Source organism: Lissotriton helveticus, chromosome 2_1 (assembly GCF_964261635.1).
Source record: "Lissotriton helveticus chromosome 2_1, aLisHel1.1, whole genome shotgun sequence".
Taxonomy (NCBI): domain Eukaryota; kingdom Metazoa; phylum Chordata; class Amphibia; order Caudata; family Salamandridae; genus Lissotriton; species Lissotriton helveticus.
In genome coordinates this window covers 446,921,093-446,938,922 of record NC_136059.1, presented here as the reverse complement: position 1 = coordinate 446,938,922, position 17,830 = coordinate 446,921,093, and positions in this window count along the sequence as shown.

The window sequence follows — 17,830 nt, the reverse complement described above, 5'->3', positions numbered from 1 at the left end:
GCGTCTGCGATTAACAAGTTTCTCCTGTCCATGTTTGGAATCACTCTATCCCCCACTCCAGGGATTCGAGCAAAAGGGACGGAGTTTGCATCGATTATGTATGTATAATTGAGTGGATAGTTGATCGGTAGTGCTGAGCAGTCGCCTTTTAATGACGTTTTCACCGCCAGCACTGTTTCACCGTCAATGTATTTTAATGTACGCTTTTTTCGAACTACGGGAGCCGATTTAGTTGCTACCGCTGTGGCTGTGTTAGCCAATGAATTCCCTGCAACGTGAACGCCATCACGCTGATGACTCAGTGAGTGTGTCACGTGAGTCTTTGGTAGTTCTTTTTGTAAAAGAGCTATTTGTTCCCAGAGCAGTTTCTGCTTTATTGTTGCATCTGTGTCATCTTTGTAACCGTTTTGAATCCATGTCTGCAAATCGTTGTTATATGATTTGACGCAGTAATATGAATCTGACACTATAAGTGTCGGGAATTCGCGATCCGCATTATCTAGCGCCATTTTCAATGCTAATATTTCAGTTTGTTGTTCTGAATTAGTTTCTACTGAGTGTGTTTTTGTTAATAGAGGTCTTAGTTTACCTCCGCGCCACACTTCTTTTGTAATCCCACATGTGGGGTTGTATGCTTGTTCTCCCCAAACGGGGGGTTGAGCATGTCCGTCTGTATAAATTACACAGGCGTAATGTCGTAAAGGCAGAATATCGATTGGCAGAGGGAATGTTCTTTCATATTCTAGATTTTTTAATTCCTCTAGTTCTGGATCAAAGTAGTAGTATACTTTGTCCGTTGTGATTGAATTCACCCATTGTATCCATTCCGGATTCAATGTTGTTGTTGGTAAATTACATGGTGTTGTTAATGCCTCAAAGGCTGATTCAGCTGTTCTGACTGTGATGTGTCTACCGTCCGCTTGATCTTTTTCTCTAGCTATTGCGGTTTGAACTGCATGAACAATTTTTTCTTTAATGCTGAATTTCTGTTCAGCTTCTGTGTACAAGTGTGATTTGAATGCAATTGGTACCTTTTCTCCCTCATTAGAGGTCAGGTATGTGAATCCGCATCTCCCTGGGATGACTCGGATCACAAGATTGCGTGTGTTATCACGTGTTTCTAATTTTGTTTTAATTAGCATGTCTGTTTGTAAGGATCTCAATATTTCTGTGTGTATTTGAGTCCAATTAGATCTTTTAAAATCTGGTTTTATTAGATCATAAAGGGGTTTGACCCTTTCTGCGTAATTTGCAATATATGTTCTTCCGAAATTTAGGAAGCCTAGAATTGACTGTAGGTTTTTTAGTGTTCTAGGTGCTTGGAGTACGGCACATTTTTCTAGAAAATTGTCAGCCAGGCTTTTGCCTTCCCTTGATAATTCATATCCTAGGAACAGGACTGTCAGATGGGCAATTCTGGATTTTTTAAAGTTGAATTTGTAACCCTCTGCTGCGAACCCAAGTATTATGGTGTTCACTCTCTTCAAGTGAGTCTCCAAGTCATTATCTGTTAAGTATATGTCGTCGACATATGATAATGCTTCGTCGTCATATATTTGTAGTAATTCTGTTACTCTCGCTGAGAATACTCCCGGGCTGTTCTTGTACCCCTGGGCTAACCGACAGAATTGTTTTTGAGTGCCATTTATTGAGAACGCAGACAAATATCTGCTCTCTGGTGCTATGTTTTGACAAAAGAATCCATTAGAGATGTCTAAGGTTGTTTTGTATTTTTTGCGCACTATGTTATTCATTAGTGCAGCACTATGTGAATTTTGCACTGCAAAAGTTTTGCAACATGAGTTAAGGTGTCGGTAATCCAAAACTAGACGGTATGAATTGTCTGGTTTGGAGACCGGAAACAAAGGGTTGTTCATTTGTGAGGTGCAAGTTTCAATCACCCCCTGGTATTCTAGCTGATCTAGAATTTCTTTTACCTGTTTTGCTTCTTGCTTAATTGGGTACTGCCTTTGTGCAGTAGGTTGTGATTTTAACTGGATTTTGTGAGGAGGAGAGTCCTCATCCCATCCTATGTGATTTTTATATAAAGCAGGAGCTAGAGCTACTGCCCACTTTCTAGCAAGTGTGTATTTTTTATGAATTGGGATGTGGTTTGAGAAGGCAGGCATAATTACTTCTTCGCCATGAGGGCACTCCCTGACAAATTCTGGTGGCCAGTCTTTTTCAGCTAGAAGGATGTCATAGCCCTTGGAGAGATTATCCCAAAATAGTCCCCTTATTTTTCTAGTCTTATCTCCCTCTATACGTAATGTTATTTCGTATATTTTGTGAGGTTTGCTAACTCTGGTGTCTGCAGTTTCCACTTGAAGATATTCATTTGTGTCCACTGTCTCCAGATGATTCATAAGGACTTTGCGAGCTATGCTCACTTCTGCTGCGCTGTCTAGCATTGTCTGAGCCCATTCTCCGTTTTTCAGTTGTGTCCTCAGTATTCTCGGCATTGTTAACTACCTTGATACTGGCTACCTTCTTTTTTGGAAATTGTAATTTCTTTTTTAGCTGAGCAGGTTCCTTGTCTTTGGACTTGGCGTGCTCTTCTCTTTGTTCTGATCGTCCTCTTCTTTCCGATTTCTGCGAGGAAGTCTGAAAAGATTGAGAGGGACGTGTATCAATGTCTTGATATCTATCAGGCTTTTTTATATTATCCCTATTTCTAAGGTTATATCTTTTCCCAGAGGGGTCACTCTGGGGTGACCTGTGTCTTTGGTTCGGAGATTTTTCTCTTCGCCTTGGAGACCTGCCTCTGGACTGGAATTTCTTTTCTTTAGGATTGGATTGTTTGTTTCCATCCCAGCTCTTTTTCTGTGATGTTGAATTATTATTAAAAAATATTTTTTCAGGACTTTCAATCAGTTGTGGCTTTACTGGTATTCCACCTAAACTATCTCTACCTAGTTCCTCATAGGATTTTTCTATGATTCTGGCAATTTCAGCTGGTTGGTCTGCTATATCTGTCTCCTTTAACCTCTGGCGGATCGCCACGTTTGCTGCTTCTCCCTTTATGTTGGCTAATAATATAGCTGAGACCTGCTTGAAGTCTTTTAGTAATTTCATACCAAGAGTTAAAGCGGGTTCTGGACCATATTCGTCTTGAATTTGTTTTAGCACATCTGGTATTACCGAAATGGATGGAACACCGTGCGTTTTTGTGTAAATGGAAGCAAAGACTGTACCCCAAGTGTCACAGTCCTCAATGTGTGGTGCGATTCCCATTGGAAGACAGATAGTCAGAATCCTGTGTTTTTCTAACGGGGTGGTGTCAGGAAACACCGCCTCTATTTGGGTTATTTTCTGTGCCAACCAGAATGGTATTTGTTCCCGTTTAGCTGGTACTTTACCTAGGCAGGACTGTATGTTCTGTGGTGTAATTTTATTTGTGTTCCCCTGGTGAGGGGTCAGCTGTGGAATTTTAATTGCTGGCTGAATTGTAGAAGTCCGCATCACATACTGGACTAATTGTCTATGTATTTTTATTAATTGTTTTAGCTGTGTTAAAAGGTTTGCTGCAGACATCCCGTCGATGTCTGGATGTGGTGTGTATCCGGCTAGGACCGGCCACGTTGCTCCTGGTCTACCTAAGGGACCGAGCCTGGTGATGTGATTATTATGTTTTAGGGCGCCATCAAATAAGAGCAGGTGCTCTTGAAATTTGAGTGGTACTTCCACCTCCTCGAAAGGAGTGTACGTTTCAGGAGGTTCCTCTATTTTGTAATAGTGGAAGTACTTTGTTACAGCATTTGCTGCAGGAAAATGTATCCATGAATAGTATACCTCTGTCTGCCGATATTCGTGTGCCTCAATTACGAATATGACTGTACCACCTCTAGGTGTCAGTCCATTTTCTATAAGTTTTAAAGTTATAGATTTCCTTTTAATGACCGGAATGAGTATTATATCCGGGTCTGCGTCTTGCAGTGCAGTATCAGCTGCTGCGAGTTCAGTTGCTAATCTAACTGCCTCTCTTTCATCATCACTGTCTACCATTTTACCGACAGGATGGTTACTTTGTTTGTTTGCAGATCAGGTTTCTTATGGAAACAAAGATTAGATGCACAATATTTTGGAACGGTTTATCCTTCAACGTTGACTAAACCAAGTACCATACATAGGAGTTTCCTCCTGCGATGTTTGGCGGATATTACCTTTATTACCCACTCCAGACGTCTTTGGAGTGTTATGGGAAAAAGGGGTCTGAGTGAGAAAGCACGACTGAGTTACTTTAAATGTCTTACGTTAGTTTTATCGCCCTTTTCCAAACGCGTTGGGCGCCATGTAGTGTAGTTCCTATTATCCCAATAGGCTCTGCGCATTGGAATAATACCTTCAATAGTATAGGCCTAGACCAGACGTTAACTAGGTCTACTACTGTCGATATTAGACTGTGATGTATTCCTATAGGTTCTGAATCGATCCCCCTATTCCTGACCCTATTCTGGTTAACAAACCAACAAGTTAACTAGCAGTCAGCCCATGAGGCAGCAAACCCCCATGATGCAGATACCGTTATCTGACGAAGCCACACTACGGCACAGGAACGTGTTATCTGATTAGGTCATAACGCTTGCGATCTAATTAGACAAGCGATATTCCTTCAGCCCCTGATAAGGCATACGGAGTTCTCATAACAAATCAAACCTATGACAACCTGGGAAAAACCAGTGGGTAATAAAGGTAATATCCGCCAAACATCGCAGGAGGAAACTCCTATGTATGGTACTTGGTTTAGTCAACGTTGAAGGATAAACCGTTCCAAAATATTGTGCATCTAATCTTTGTTTCCATAAGAAACCTGATCTGCAAACAAACAAAGTAACCATCCTGTCGGTAAAATGGTAGACAGTGATGATGAAAGAGAGGCAGTTAGATTAGCAACTGAACTCGCAGCAGCTGATACTGCACTGCAAGACGCAGACCCGGATATAATACTCATTCCGGTCATTAAAAGGAAATCTATAACTTTAAAACTTATAGAAAATGGACTGACACCTAGAGGTGGTACAGTCATATTCGTAATTGAGGCACACGAATATCGGCAGACAGAGGTATACTATTCATGGATACATTTTCCTGCAGCAAATGCTGTAACAAAGTACTTCCACTATTACAAAATAGAGGAACCTCCTGAAACGTACACTCCTTTCGAGGAGGTGGAAGTACCACTCAAATTTCAAGAGCACCTGCTCTTATTTGATGGCGCCCTAAAACATAATAATCACATCACCAGGCTCGGTCCCTTAGGTAGACCAGGAGCAACGTGGCCGGTCCTAGCCGGATACACACCACATCCAGACATCGACGGGATGTCTGCAGCAAACCTTTTAACACAGCTAAAACAATTAATAAAAATACATAGACAATTAGTCCAGTATGTGATGCGGACTTCTACAATTCAGCCAGCAATTAAAATTCCACAGCTGACCCCTCACCAGGGGAACACAAATAAAATTACACCACAGAACATACAGTCCTGCCTAGGTAAAGTACCAGCTAAACGGGAACAAATACCATTCTGGTTGGCACAGAAAATAACCCAAATAGAGGCGGTGTTTCCTGACACCACCCCGTTAGAAAAACACAGGATTCTGACTATCTGTCTTCCAATGGGAATCGCACCACACATTGAGGACTGTGACACTTGGGGTACAGTCTTTGCTTCCATTTACACAAAAACGCACGGTGTTCCATCCATTTCGGTAATACCAGATGTGCTAAAACAAATTCAAGACGAATATGGTCCAGAACCCGCTTTAACTCTTGGTATGAAATTACTAAAAGACTTCAAGCAGGTCTCAGCTATATTATTAGCCAACATAAAGGGAGAAGCAGCAAACGTGGCGATCCGCCAGAGGTTAAAGGAGACAGATATAGCAGACCAACCAGCTGAAATGACCAGAATCATAGAAAAATCCTATGAGGAACTAGGTAGAGATAGTTTAGGTGGAATACCAGTAAAGCCACAACTGATTGAAAGTCCTGAAAAAATATTTTTTAATAATAATTCAACATCACAGAAAAAGAGCTGGGATGGAAACAAACAATCCAATCCTAAAGAAAAGAAATTCCAGTCCAGAGGCAGGTCTCCAAGGCGAAGAGAAAAATCTCCGAACCAAAGACACAGGTCACCCCAGAGTGACCCCTCTGGGAAAAGATATAACCTTAGAAATAGGGATAATATAAAAAAGCCTGATAGATATCAAGACATTGATACACGTCCCTCTCAATCTTTTCAGACTTCCTCGCAGAAATCGGAAAGAAGAGGACGATCAGAACAAAGAGAAGAGCACGCCAAGTCCAAAGACAAGGAACCTGCTCAGCTAAAAAAGAAATTACAATTTCCAAAAAAGAAGGTAGCTAGTATCAAGGTAGTTAACAATGCCGAGAATACTGAGGACACAACTGAAAAACGGAGAATGGGCTCAGACAATGCTAGACAGCGCAGCAGAAGTGAGCATAGCTCGCAAAGTCCTTATGAATCATCTGGAGACAGTGGACACGAATGAATATCTTCAAGTGGAAACTGCAGACACCAGAGTTAGCAAACCTCACAAAATATACGAAATAACATTACGTATAGAGGGAGATAAGACTAGAAAAATAAGGGGACTATTTTGGGATAATCTCTCCAAGGGCTATGACATCCTTCTAGCTGAAAAAGACTGGCCACCAGAATTTGTCAGGGAGTGCCCTCATGGCGAAGAAGTAATTATGCCTGCCTTCTCAAACCACATCCCAATTCATAAAAAATACACACTTGCTAGAAAGTGGGCAGTAGCTCTAGCTCCTGCTTTATATAAAAATCACGTAGGATGGGATGAGGACTCTCCTCCTCACAAAATCCAGTTAAAATCACAACCTACTGCACAAAGGCAGTACCCAATTAAGCAAGAAGCAAAAAAACAGGTAAAAGAAATTCTAGATCAGCTAGAATACCAGGGGGTGATTGAAACTTGCACCTCACAAATGAACAACCCTTTGTTTCCGGTCTCCAAACCAGACAATTCATACCGTCTAGTTTTGGATTACCGACACCTTAACTCATGTTGCAAAACTTTTGCAGTGCAAAACTCACATAGTGCTGCACTAATGAATAACATAGTGCGCAAAAAATACAAAACAACCTTAGACATCTCTAATGGATTCTTTTGTCAAAACATAGCACCAGAGAGCAGATATTTGTCTGCGTTCTCAATAAATGGCACTCAAAAACAATTCTGTTGGTTAGCCCAGGGGTACAAGAACAGCCCGGGAGTATTCTCAGCGAGAGTAACAGAATTACTACAAATATATGACGACGAAGCATTATCATATGTCGACGACATATTCTTAACAGATGATGACTTAGAGACCTGAACATGACTTGGTTTCTATCCTTTCGACCTATGTGGCAACGATGTGTTTTACCTGTATTAAGGTGCCTGCTATGCGGAGAAGAATGCGTGTTAGACACCTGTCTGACGCTACAATCGGATGCGCCAATGGATGCAGAAACATTGTTGAGTCAGATCAAGGCTCATGCTTTGTGCTGCCCTCAAAGGCTACCAATCCTGATGACGGCATTCGTGGAAGCTTTACCAATACGATTAAGGGGTATCCCAAGAAATGCCACAGCAGTCAGGATGCTGTCCTCCAATATATTCTACCTGATAAATTCACCCAAAAAATTATTATTATCAAGAGAGACACACGGAAACTGCTATTTGTACAGTACAACTAGACAGCACTAATGATCATGTCCCATTCTTCCCTAGAGTTCAGACCTTTCCTTACAGTGTTGAAAAAGGAGATATGCCATTGTTCTCTCTGTTTGTGCACAGTGGTAATGTTGCCACCCCTCTTGCCAATTTTAACTCTCTCCAGGACGAACCATTTAAACTCTCTCTCTCCATGATTCTTCTCTAAGAAATGTGTTACAATGGGGGCTGTGATCTTTTTAGTTTTTATTGCAGATCTGTGTTCCTGGAAGCGAATACGCGCTTCTCTTCCTGTCTCTCCGATATAGCAGAGCCCACATGGACACAAAAGAAGGTAAATAATATTTTTGCTTCTACAGATATTATGTGTTCTGCATTTCATGGTCATTCCATTGTTAGTAAATTCTGAGGCAACTATGCATTGGGGGCATATGTTACATGAACCACATCTAGAGTTCCCAACGACTCTAGAATTGTCTAGTGTTCGTTGCGAATCCACCACATTGTCCCTGTAGGTATGAACCAATAGGTCACGTAGGTTCTTGTTCTTCTTAAACGCATAAAGGGGTCTCTCAAGGGTAACCTCCTCATGATGATTGAGAATGTGCCAGTTCTTATTGACCACATTCTTTATCTGATTGCTAAAACCAGAGAAATAGCTAACAAATACAATTTTGTTCATTTCCCCCTTATCTTTTTTAGTTGTTTGAATCAGTGCCTCACGGTCATAAAATCTCGCCCTTTTCAGTGAGTGTGATAACAATTTTCTAGGGTATCCGCGATCTTTAAATTTGTTTTTTAGCACTTCTGCGTGTTCATAAAAATCATTAATGTCAGAACAATTTCTTCGCAGCCGAAGAAATTGGCTGAAGGGAATACTCTCCTTCTGGGATCTGGGATGAAAACTTGAATAATGAAGGAGAGTATTCTTGGCCATAGGTTTGGTAAATAATTCCACTGTTAAAATACCATTAGAGTTCCCAATCGAAATATCCAAGAAATCAACTTTGTTATTACTGTAAGATGATGTGAATCTTAGGTTTGGGTCTCCTAAATTAATCCAACTCAAAGATTTCTCAAGAAGCTCAGTAGTGCCTTCCCAAATGAAAAAAATATCGTCAATGTAGCGGTACCAGCCCGCTACATTTTTGAAAAAAGGGGCCATTTCATTGTGTATATGTTTGGCCTCAAATTGTCCCACATAAACACAGGCCAGACTGGGGGCACAACTGGCCCCCATACTGGTCCCTTTTAGCTGTCTAAAATACTCAGTTTTGAATAAAAAGACATTAAAAGTTTTTAGAGACATGGGCACTGATCTCTAACCGATGTAGTAGAGATTGGATGCTCTTAATAATCGAAACTGCCCAACATCTGATCATAATAGAAAAAGATGCAATTGACCAATTAGAGATTGAACTAAAGAACTGCCCTGCATTAGAAGAAGCGAAGAGAAAACTCGAAGATATTAATAAAGATGTGGAAGGATATAGTGATTATTTACTAATCAAAAAAACTAACAACTAACAAACTGAAGAAGGATATTGAACATTACTCTGAAGAAAGAGTGTGTCCTTACTTGAAAGAAATTTACTACCAATTGAGAAATGAGGGTAACTGGGATAGACCACAAAATAAACAAATTTACTATAGGGGAGGAAATAAACATGTCACCTTTTCTGAATCATCAGGCTCTAGTAGTGAAGATGAGGGTGGTCAGAGCAGTGAGAATTCCGGGAGAAATACACGTGACCAAGGACATTTTTTAGAGTCACGCCCGAGGATTCAATGCGAATCGAGGGAGGGGCCAATATAATCGAGGCCATCAACAACAATACAACCGGGCACCTCCTCAGCAGGAATACATCAGCACCCGGAACAAACGATATTGGCGTCCAGTCGATTACCAGTGATTAATCTATCCACTAAAGTTCTGAGTGAGGTAGAATTGGGTATCCTTAGTAGAGGCTTCAGTTTTGTTCCGTCCGCCAATCTAGATAAATTCCAACTTGAGAAAGATCTGCGATCTTTTTTTAGGAAAATTCGACTTTGCAGATTTTTTGAAAATAAAGAGAGTAGGGACCGGGAGAATGTTTCAGGGTTGAAGCCAAAATCCACCTTTACACCTACCCTAGGGATGGTGGGCAAGAATGTGGAAGCATTTGAATTAGCAGTTGAGAGTGGGATTCATAAACTTTTAGATAATAAAAAGAAACCCTATATATTCAACATTAGCAAGGATGAAAGAGCAGCCCTTAACAAACTTAGTAATGATACCTCCCTGACAATTAAGCCTGCAGACAAAGGCGGTGGTGTTGTTGTCTTTGACACTACAGATTATGAGGATAGAATGCTCGAATTACTAAATGTTGAAGAACACTATATGCGTGTCAGTGCTACCTGCATTATTGACATGGCAAAAGAATGTTCAGATCTCCTCATTGAAGCAAAAGAGGCAGGATATATTTGTGAGGAAGAATTTAAATTCCTCAATAACTTAGAACCAAGGACTCCTGCTATCTACGGCCTACCCAAGGTGCACAAACATAAACAAAATCCCCCCATGAGGTCAATTGTTAGTAGCATAGATTCCCTACTGGAACCGGTCAGCAAATTTGTGGATCACTTTCTTAGGCCGCTAGTGTGTAATTTAAAATCATATGTGAGAGATTCTGCACATATTATCTCGCTAGTAGAAGGCTTACCGTTCTGTGAAGAGACTCAGTGTCTGGTCAACCTGGACATTGAGTCTCTTTATACGAACATTCCACAGTCTGATACAGTGGAGGTTATTGACACGCTCTTGACCAATCAGGATTTGGGTGGTGCAAACAAAGACTTCATTGTTGATTGTGTAAGATTAATTCTGACTAACAATGTCTTTTTATTCAAAACTGAGTATTTTAGACAGATAAAGGGGACCAGTATGGGGGCCACTTGTGCCCCCAGTCTGGCCTGTCTTTATGTGGGGCAATTTGAGGCCAAACATATACACAATGAAATGGCCCCATTTTTCGAAAATGTAGCGGGCTGGTACCGCTACATTGACGATATTTTTTTCATTTGGGAAGGCACTACTGAGCTTCTTGAGGAATTTTTGAGTTGGATTAATTTAGGAGACCCAAACCTAAGATTCACATCATCTTACAGTAATAACAAAGTTGATTTCTTGGATATTTCGATTGGGAGCTCTAATGGTATTTTAACAGTGGAATTATTTACCAAACCTATGGCCAAGAATACTCTCCTTCATTATTCAAGTTTTCATCCCAGATCCCAGAAGGAGAGTATTCCCTTCAGCCAATTTCTTCGGCTGCGAAGAAATTGTTCTGACATTAATGATTTTTATAAACACGCAGAAGTGCTAAAAAACAAATTTAAAGATCGCGGATACCCTAGAAAATTGTTATCACACTCACTGAAAAGGGCGAGATTTTATGACCGTGAGGCACTGATTCAAACAACTAAAAAAGATAAGGGCCAAATGAACAAAATTGTATTTGTTAGCAAATTCTCTGGTTTTAGCAATCAGATAAAGAATGTGGTCAATAAGAACTGGCACATTCTCAATAATGATGAGGAGGTTTCCCTTGAGAGACCCCTTTATGCGTTTAAGAAGAACAAGAACCTACGTGACCTATTGGTTCATACCTACAGGGACAATGTGGTGGATTCGCAACGAAAACTAGACAATTCTAGAGTAGTTGGGAACTCTAGATGTGGTTCATGTAACATATGCCCCCAATGCATAGTTGCCTCAGAATTTACTAACAATGGAATGACCATGAAATGCAGAACGCATAATAACTGTAGAAGCAAAAATATTATTTACCTTCTTTTGTGTCCATGTGGGCTCTGCTATATCGGAGAGACAGGAAGAGAAGCACGTATTCGCTTCGAGGGACATAGATCTGCAATAAAAACTAAAAAGATCACAGTCCCTATTGTAACACATTTCTTAGAGAAGAATCATGGAGAGAGCGAGTTTAAATAGTTCATCCTGGAGAGAGTTAAAATTGGCAAGAGGGGTGGCAACATTACCACTGTGCGCAAACAGAGAGAACAATGGTATATCTCCTTTTTAGGTCGAGCATCGAGACCCTCTTGTATACTTTAGTATACCTCTTGTGCTTACTTGAATGTGGACACGAGTCGGACACGCACTTTTTCAATGTCAGATTTGGCCTTGTGAGCGCTCTTGGGAATCTGACACAGCATTCGGCCATGCGCCTCTGCTGTCTCAGATTTGTCCGTGTGAACGCGCTTTTGTATCTGGCTGCTGGCAGCTTGCTGGAGACAGCCTCAGTGCTTTCGGTTTCTAAGTACGTGTCTGCTGGCGCTCTGCCTTTCGTATAAGAGCTTTAGCGCTTTCAGTTTTTGAGTGCGTGTATTTTTTAATTTTTGTTACAGTGGCAATGACTTTTCAAGATTTAGGAAGCTTAGCCTATTCATTGTTTGTATTACACCGCAGGCACCTCACATAGTAACTGCAATGGCATACTTTTTTCTGTGTTCGTGTCGTTTTTTTTTCTTTTCGTTTACAGTGGCAATCACTTTTCAATATTTAGTAAGCTTAGTCTATTCGTTTTGTACATTACTCCGCTGCCATCTCACACAGTAACTCCAAATTCTGGAACTCTCTCCCCCCTTCACTTAAATTTTCTAACTCGCTCATTCAATTTCGTAAATCCTTAAAAACTTGGCTTTTCCCACAATCTGGTTAATTCTTTCCGCCTCCCTCAGTATCAGATCAGCGCCAAGAAACTCACGGTGACAGAGCGCTTTACAAGCTTCCCTTAACATAACATAACATAACAAAAGGTAGACGAGGTTTCTGAGTGCGTGTCTGCTGAAAACGTAAGGCATGTTTAAAATGCTTTTAGTTTTGTGCAACTTTCTTTCAACATGCTCGTGTTTGGAGTACGCGTCTGCTGGTGCTCTGTTTTTCGTTAAAACTTGAGGCATATTTATAATGCTTTTATTTTATTTTTTTCCCCTTTTCGTTTACAGTGGCAATTAATTTTAAAGATTTTTTTATATTGCACTCTTAAACGATGGATATTTATCCATTCCACTCCGGCTATGGGACTCGACATGCGAAACACGCTCTCCTTGCTTCGCTGCTCTTTAGCGGAGGGCGCCATATGAGTTCACTAAATCTAGGTACTATCGGGAATGCTATTATTCCAAAGAGGGGCTGTCTTAGCTATTATTATAAGCGTCCCCACCATACTCTCTCCTGCATATCCTACACTACACCCTGCAGGTACAAATGAGTGGACTAGTCCAATCTGCATAAAACAATACGCTGAACTCTGCACCCCGTGTACTCTGTAGACTCACATCTACTCAGCTTTACACGTTTGTATTGTGAGAGATTTGTAAACATTTAAACCGGATCACCTGCAGTCCTGTCTTAAGAGGATGTGGGGTAAGAGCTTCCGACTTTGGAACTGGTTTTGGTAGGCATGGGGAGATTAAGTGATTTGCCCAGAATTATAGGATGTGGATGCGACTGTTAACGCGGGATTACTGGTTACTAGTTACCTTACCAGATCCCAAACCAAGTCGAACTGGATCGTTGGTACCTGTCATTGAGTAAAAGGCAATCTACCAATAGGTCAATCTTTTAAGAACTTATACCACTCTAAATGATCACTGACCAGGATTAAGTTTTGAAAATGTAATATAAAACCAGAGATAACTGAAGATACAAACTTCTCAAGATGAGATTCAAGAGATATACTGGTATCACAATGAACATGAATTCTTTGAATAATCTGAGTCTACAAAACAGAATAATGAGTACAAGTTCAAAGATCATTAGGTTTGCAAGGATCGATATAAGTTGCAACCTAAGAGTCATTACAGAAAAGAAAATTCAAGTTAGTCTGTCCCTACACTAGACTAAGTGACATCCCTACTTAACAAGATCTTTACCCCAAAAAGGTGTCAGCCGTGGTGACTTCCTAAGAAGATCACGCCCTTCTCCTTGTCTCTTCTCTGATAATGGGTCTCTCCTGATCAGCCTATCTGCCTACCCATCCGCTTCCTTAGGCTCCCAAAATCATCTGCTCTACTCTCCTCCCGGGTCGCTTTCCCTAATACAAAATCACATTTCCGATAGGAACGCCCCTTGGGACGCCCCTCACGTGGTACATCTTTGCGCGGTAAACTCCATGATGGTACTCTTCAAGACCCTCGTTAAAGTTGACCTTGGTTCCCAGGCTTCTTCTCCAGTGCGCCGATACCCCCTGAAATTCCTGAAGACTCCTACAGGCCTGCGCCAAGCGCCACTGAACAAAGCTCCATTCATTTCGACTGATTAGGACCCCTCGCACCTGCATACAGGCCATCCTACAGTGGGCCTCAAATTCCAGGCTCCCCCATATCTATAGGTCGTAAAGCATATGGAAAGCACAGTACTTGGCGCCTCTCGACTTCTTCTCTAACAAGCACATTTCAGATCAAAGGAACATCATTATCAGTTCGAGCCTACTTGATTTACATGAAGCGGGTCCCTGCACTCTGAAAACATTTAACTTGATTTAAACAGCATTCTTAACTAACATACGTTTCTTAAAGTGCACATCTATAAAGCATATATTTCAAAACTAAATTCGATAATACATTTTGGAAGAACCACGTTAACCCCACCTCACATTATTTTAGCAGCACGTTTAGATTTTCTGTGAATTGCCATGAGGCCTACACAATTGAACTGGTTTGCAAGGTTCCACTTAACTCTTACATGATTCCTTTAACATGAGAACGTGAGGTTTTCATATTCATTCCAACATTTCTACATTAGTCTCACACTGTTATGATTATTGTTACCCTACTTGAACACTCTTTACATTTCACTACTAAATATAAGACACTCTGGTGCAAGGCATATGTTAACTAACTACGTGCTTGTAAATATGGTGCACTTATACATTTTTTCCCAGACTAGTGCTCTCTCAGTCCCCCCTTTGATGACCTTCAGGGGTCATCACCATCAAAACACCATCACAAAAATGTAGGACTCTTCAAAGTGAAGTCGTGGCAGTGCCCCTTCTTTTCATTGTCTCCAATGCCTTCAGACTCTTATATTGTGTATCTTGCATCGCTGTCAACCTTTTCTCCTGTTCTCTCATAGATCTCTGCAATCTGTTTGCTCTATACCACTGATACAAACGCACCAATCCCCACAAAGTGATTACACAAATCACAACCTCCAACTTTACCCATTCCATGACCTACTTTTTCCCACACGTTTATCTTTGTCAGATCCTCAATTTCGTGGTGTATGGCAGTGATGTTTCGTATGTACTTTTCTAAAGGTTTTGAAACAGTAACCACTAAAACTATAAGTGAAATCACCACCCCTAAAAGTGTGCCAACTATACATTTCGCCCTGCGGTTCGGGTTGCCAGCCTCCATGATCTCAAACAGTGTAGCTTTGGATGTTCTTCCAGCATCAACTTCTCCTTCTCTCCGAACAAAACTTTCTTTCAAACAATGTCTCTCTTTTGAACACTTAGAAGCTGACAATTTGCTCCGAAAAACAGTTTAAAAGTCCTGTAGGAAATAGACAACCCTAGCCCTTCTCCATCCTCTAAAAGGGAGACCCTACCATTTTCTTCTTCCACTCGGCGCTAGGTTATCTTACAGCAATATTTACAATTCCTTTCCAAAAGTCTTTTATCAATCAGAATCTATGTATGTTGCAAGGAGTGACACTACGTCTTCATAAATGTCCATACGAAGAAGTATTCCCTCAAATATTGGACAGTTCTCACAACAACACGGAAATTCGACTGTCTCTAGGATTATTCTCCTTATTTCACTCTGGACAAGTGGACGAACAAAATGAAGAGTTAATGTCTTTTCGATCTCCACTCCTGGTACTATCAGTTCTACATCCACAGTTACAAAGGGGTCCGTTCTGACCAGGATCACCTTCTTCACTTTCCCAGTTCTACGCCCCTTTGAAGACATTTACAACAAGCTATTAGTCCAAGACAATGAGTGTTCCAAGAACTTCCACCACTCGCTCAAGCATTTCCAGTCGAAGAAGAGTTCCCTCCAACACTGGATATCGTGAACAGCAAACCGGAAAATCAACTGTCTCTAAAATCAATTTTCTTATTCCGCTCAGGAGAGGAGGATAGACGATGTTGAGTGTCAGCAGCCTTTCGGTCTCCGCTCCTGGCAGCAGGAATCTTATTTGCACTGTGATGATCGGATCAGTTCTGATCAGGCTCACTTCCCTGACCCTCCCGGTTCTGTGTCCCACGGACATCTGCAACGAGGTAGGTCCAATCGGGAGTAGAGTACCTTCTGCTAGGCACTCGCACCCTCCTTGATCTTCTAAGACCTTCCTCGGCTTGATCCTGGGTATCTTCTTCTGGATCCGAGTCTTCGGATATAGGAGCAAGCGTTTCTTCCAGAGCCGACCTTAGACTTAGCCTCCTTCTTCTTTCCGGCCAAGTGGCAGCTCCAAGCCTTGTTCTCCTATTTCTCGTCCTCACACTCGGTTCTTGGTCGCTCTGGTACTGATCTGTGTCTGAGTCGTATTCACTGCAGCTCTCCCCTTCAGTTGCGTCTTCAGTCTCACTGCCGTCCTGTCTTCTCTCTTCTTCTGGATCCGATGCGTTCCCACCTTCTTCCGACACCCCCTCAGCTGATCCAATCCCCTCTTGTGACTCTTCTTCCATGACTGAACTTTCATCTGGGATAGGAGCTGTTTCTTCTAGAGGTGCTGGAACTCTTCGAGTATGGGATGCATGGATCCAATTTGGCAGCCCTCCGCACTTCACCGCGGTGTTCGTGATCAGGATTACCTGAAAGGGCCCACGCCAGCGTACATCTAGGCAGCTCTTCCGGACGTGCTACTTGACCAGCACCCAATCCCCTGGGTTCAGATCATGACACAGATTCCTTGATGCTGGAACTTCAGCCGCATGCACCTGAAGGGACACAGAATGGATGGCGTCAGACAGTCCCTTACAATAATCCAAGATCTGATCATCGGTAATATTCAATAGGGCAGCAGTTGGAACCGTGGGAAGTCTCATGGCCCTCCCCATCAGAATCTCGTGTGGAGAGAGACCTGTCCTCCTGTCAGGTGTGCTGCGCATGCTCATGAGCACTAAAGGAAGAGCATCTGGCCAACTCAAAGATGTGGATGCACAAACTTTAGCCAATCTATTCTTCAGAGTGCCGTTTACTTGTTCCACAATCCCTGAGGCTTCTGGTCGATAACTACAATGCAGTTTCTGATCGATCTTTAATCTGGAGCACAACATCTTCACTATTTCGCTGTTAAAATGTTTTCCTCTGTCCGATTCCAGAGAGGCAGGCACCCCGAAGCGCGGTATCAGCTCCCTGAGCAACAATTTAGCTACTGTGAGTGTATCGCACCTGCGTGTAGGGTATGCTTCAACCCATCTGGAAAATATACATACAACCACCAACACATACCTAAGGCGGTTAACTCTTGGCATTTCAATAAAGTCTAATTGCATTCTATTGAAAGGCCCCCCCGACCTCCCTATGTGACTCAGTGTGACTGGTGTTCTTTTGCCTACGTTCAGTTGTTGGCAGGTAACACATCGCTTGCATACTGATTCTGCTGCTATTCTAAATTTTGGGCAATACCAAGTCTGCCTAAACACTCTCCTCATAGCGTCTCTTCCTAGGTGTACTGGACCATGTATTTCTCTTGCCATGGGATTAGCTAATTCTTCAGGTACAGCCCTCCCATCTGCCGAAACCCAAAAATCCATTTCACTTCGCACACAACCTGCTATTTCCCATGCCTTTTTCTCAGTTTCCGGTGCGTTCTCCTGCATTACCCTTAAATCTTCCCAGGTATCCACGGTCTCTAACATCATGCTTAATTCTGTCTTTTCTTCAGCACCATCAATTTCCACTTTTGAGAAAGAATAATTTTGTTCCGCACAATAGCGTGCGACCTCATCAGCGTACCTGTTGCCTTGTGATACAAAATCTGTATTCTTAGTATGAGCTACACATTTTACTATTGCTATGGCAACTGGACCTTGTAATGCTTCTAACAACAATCGCACAAATTCTCCATTTCGAATGGGCGAACCAGAGGAGGTCATGTA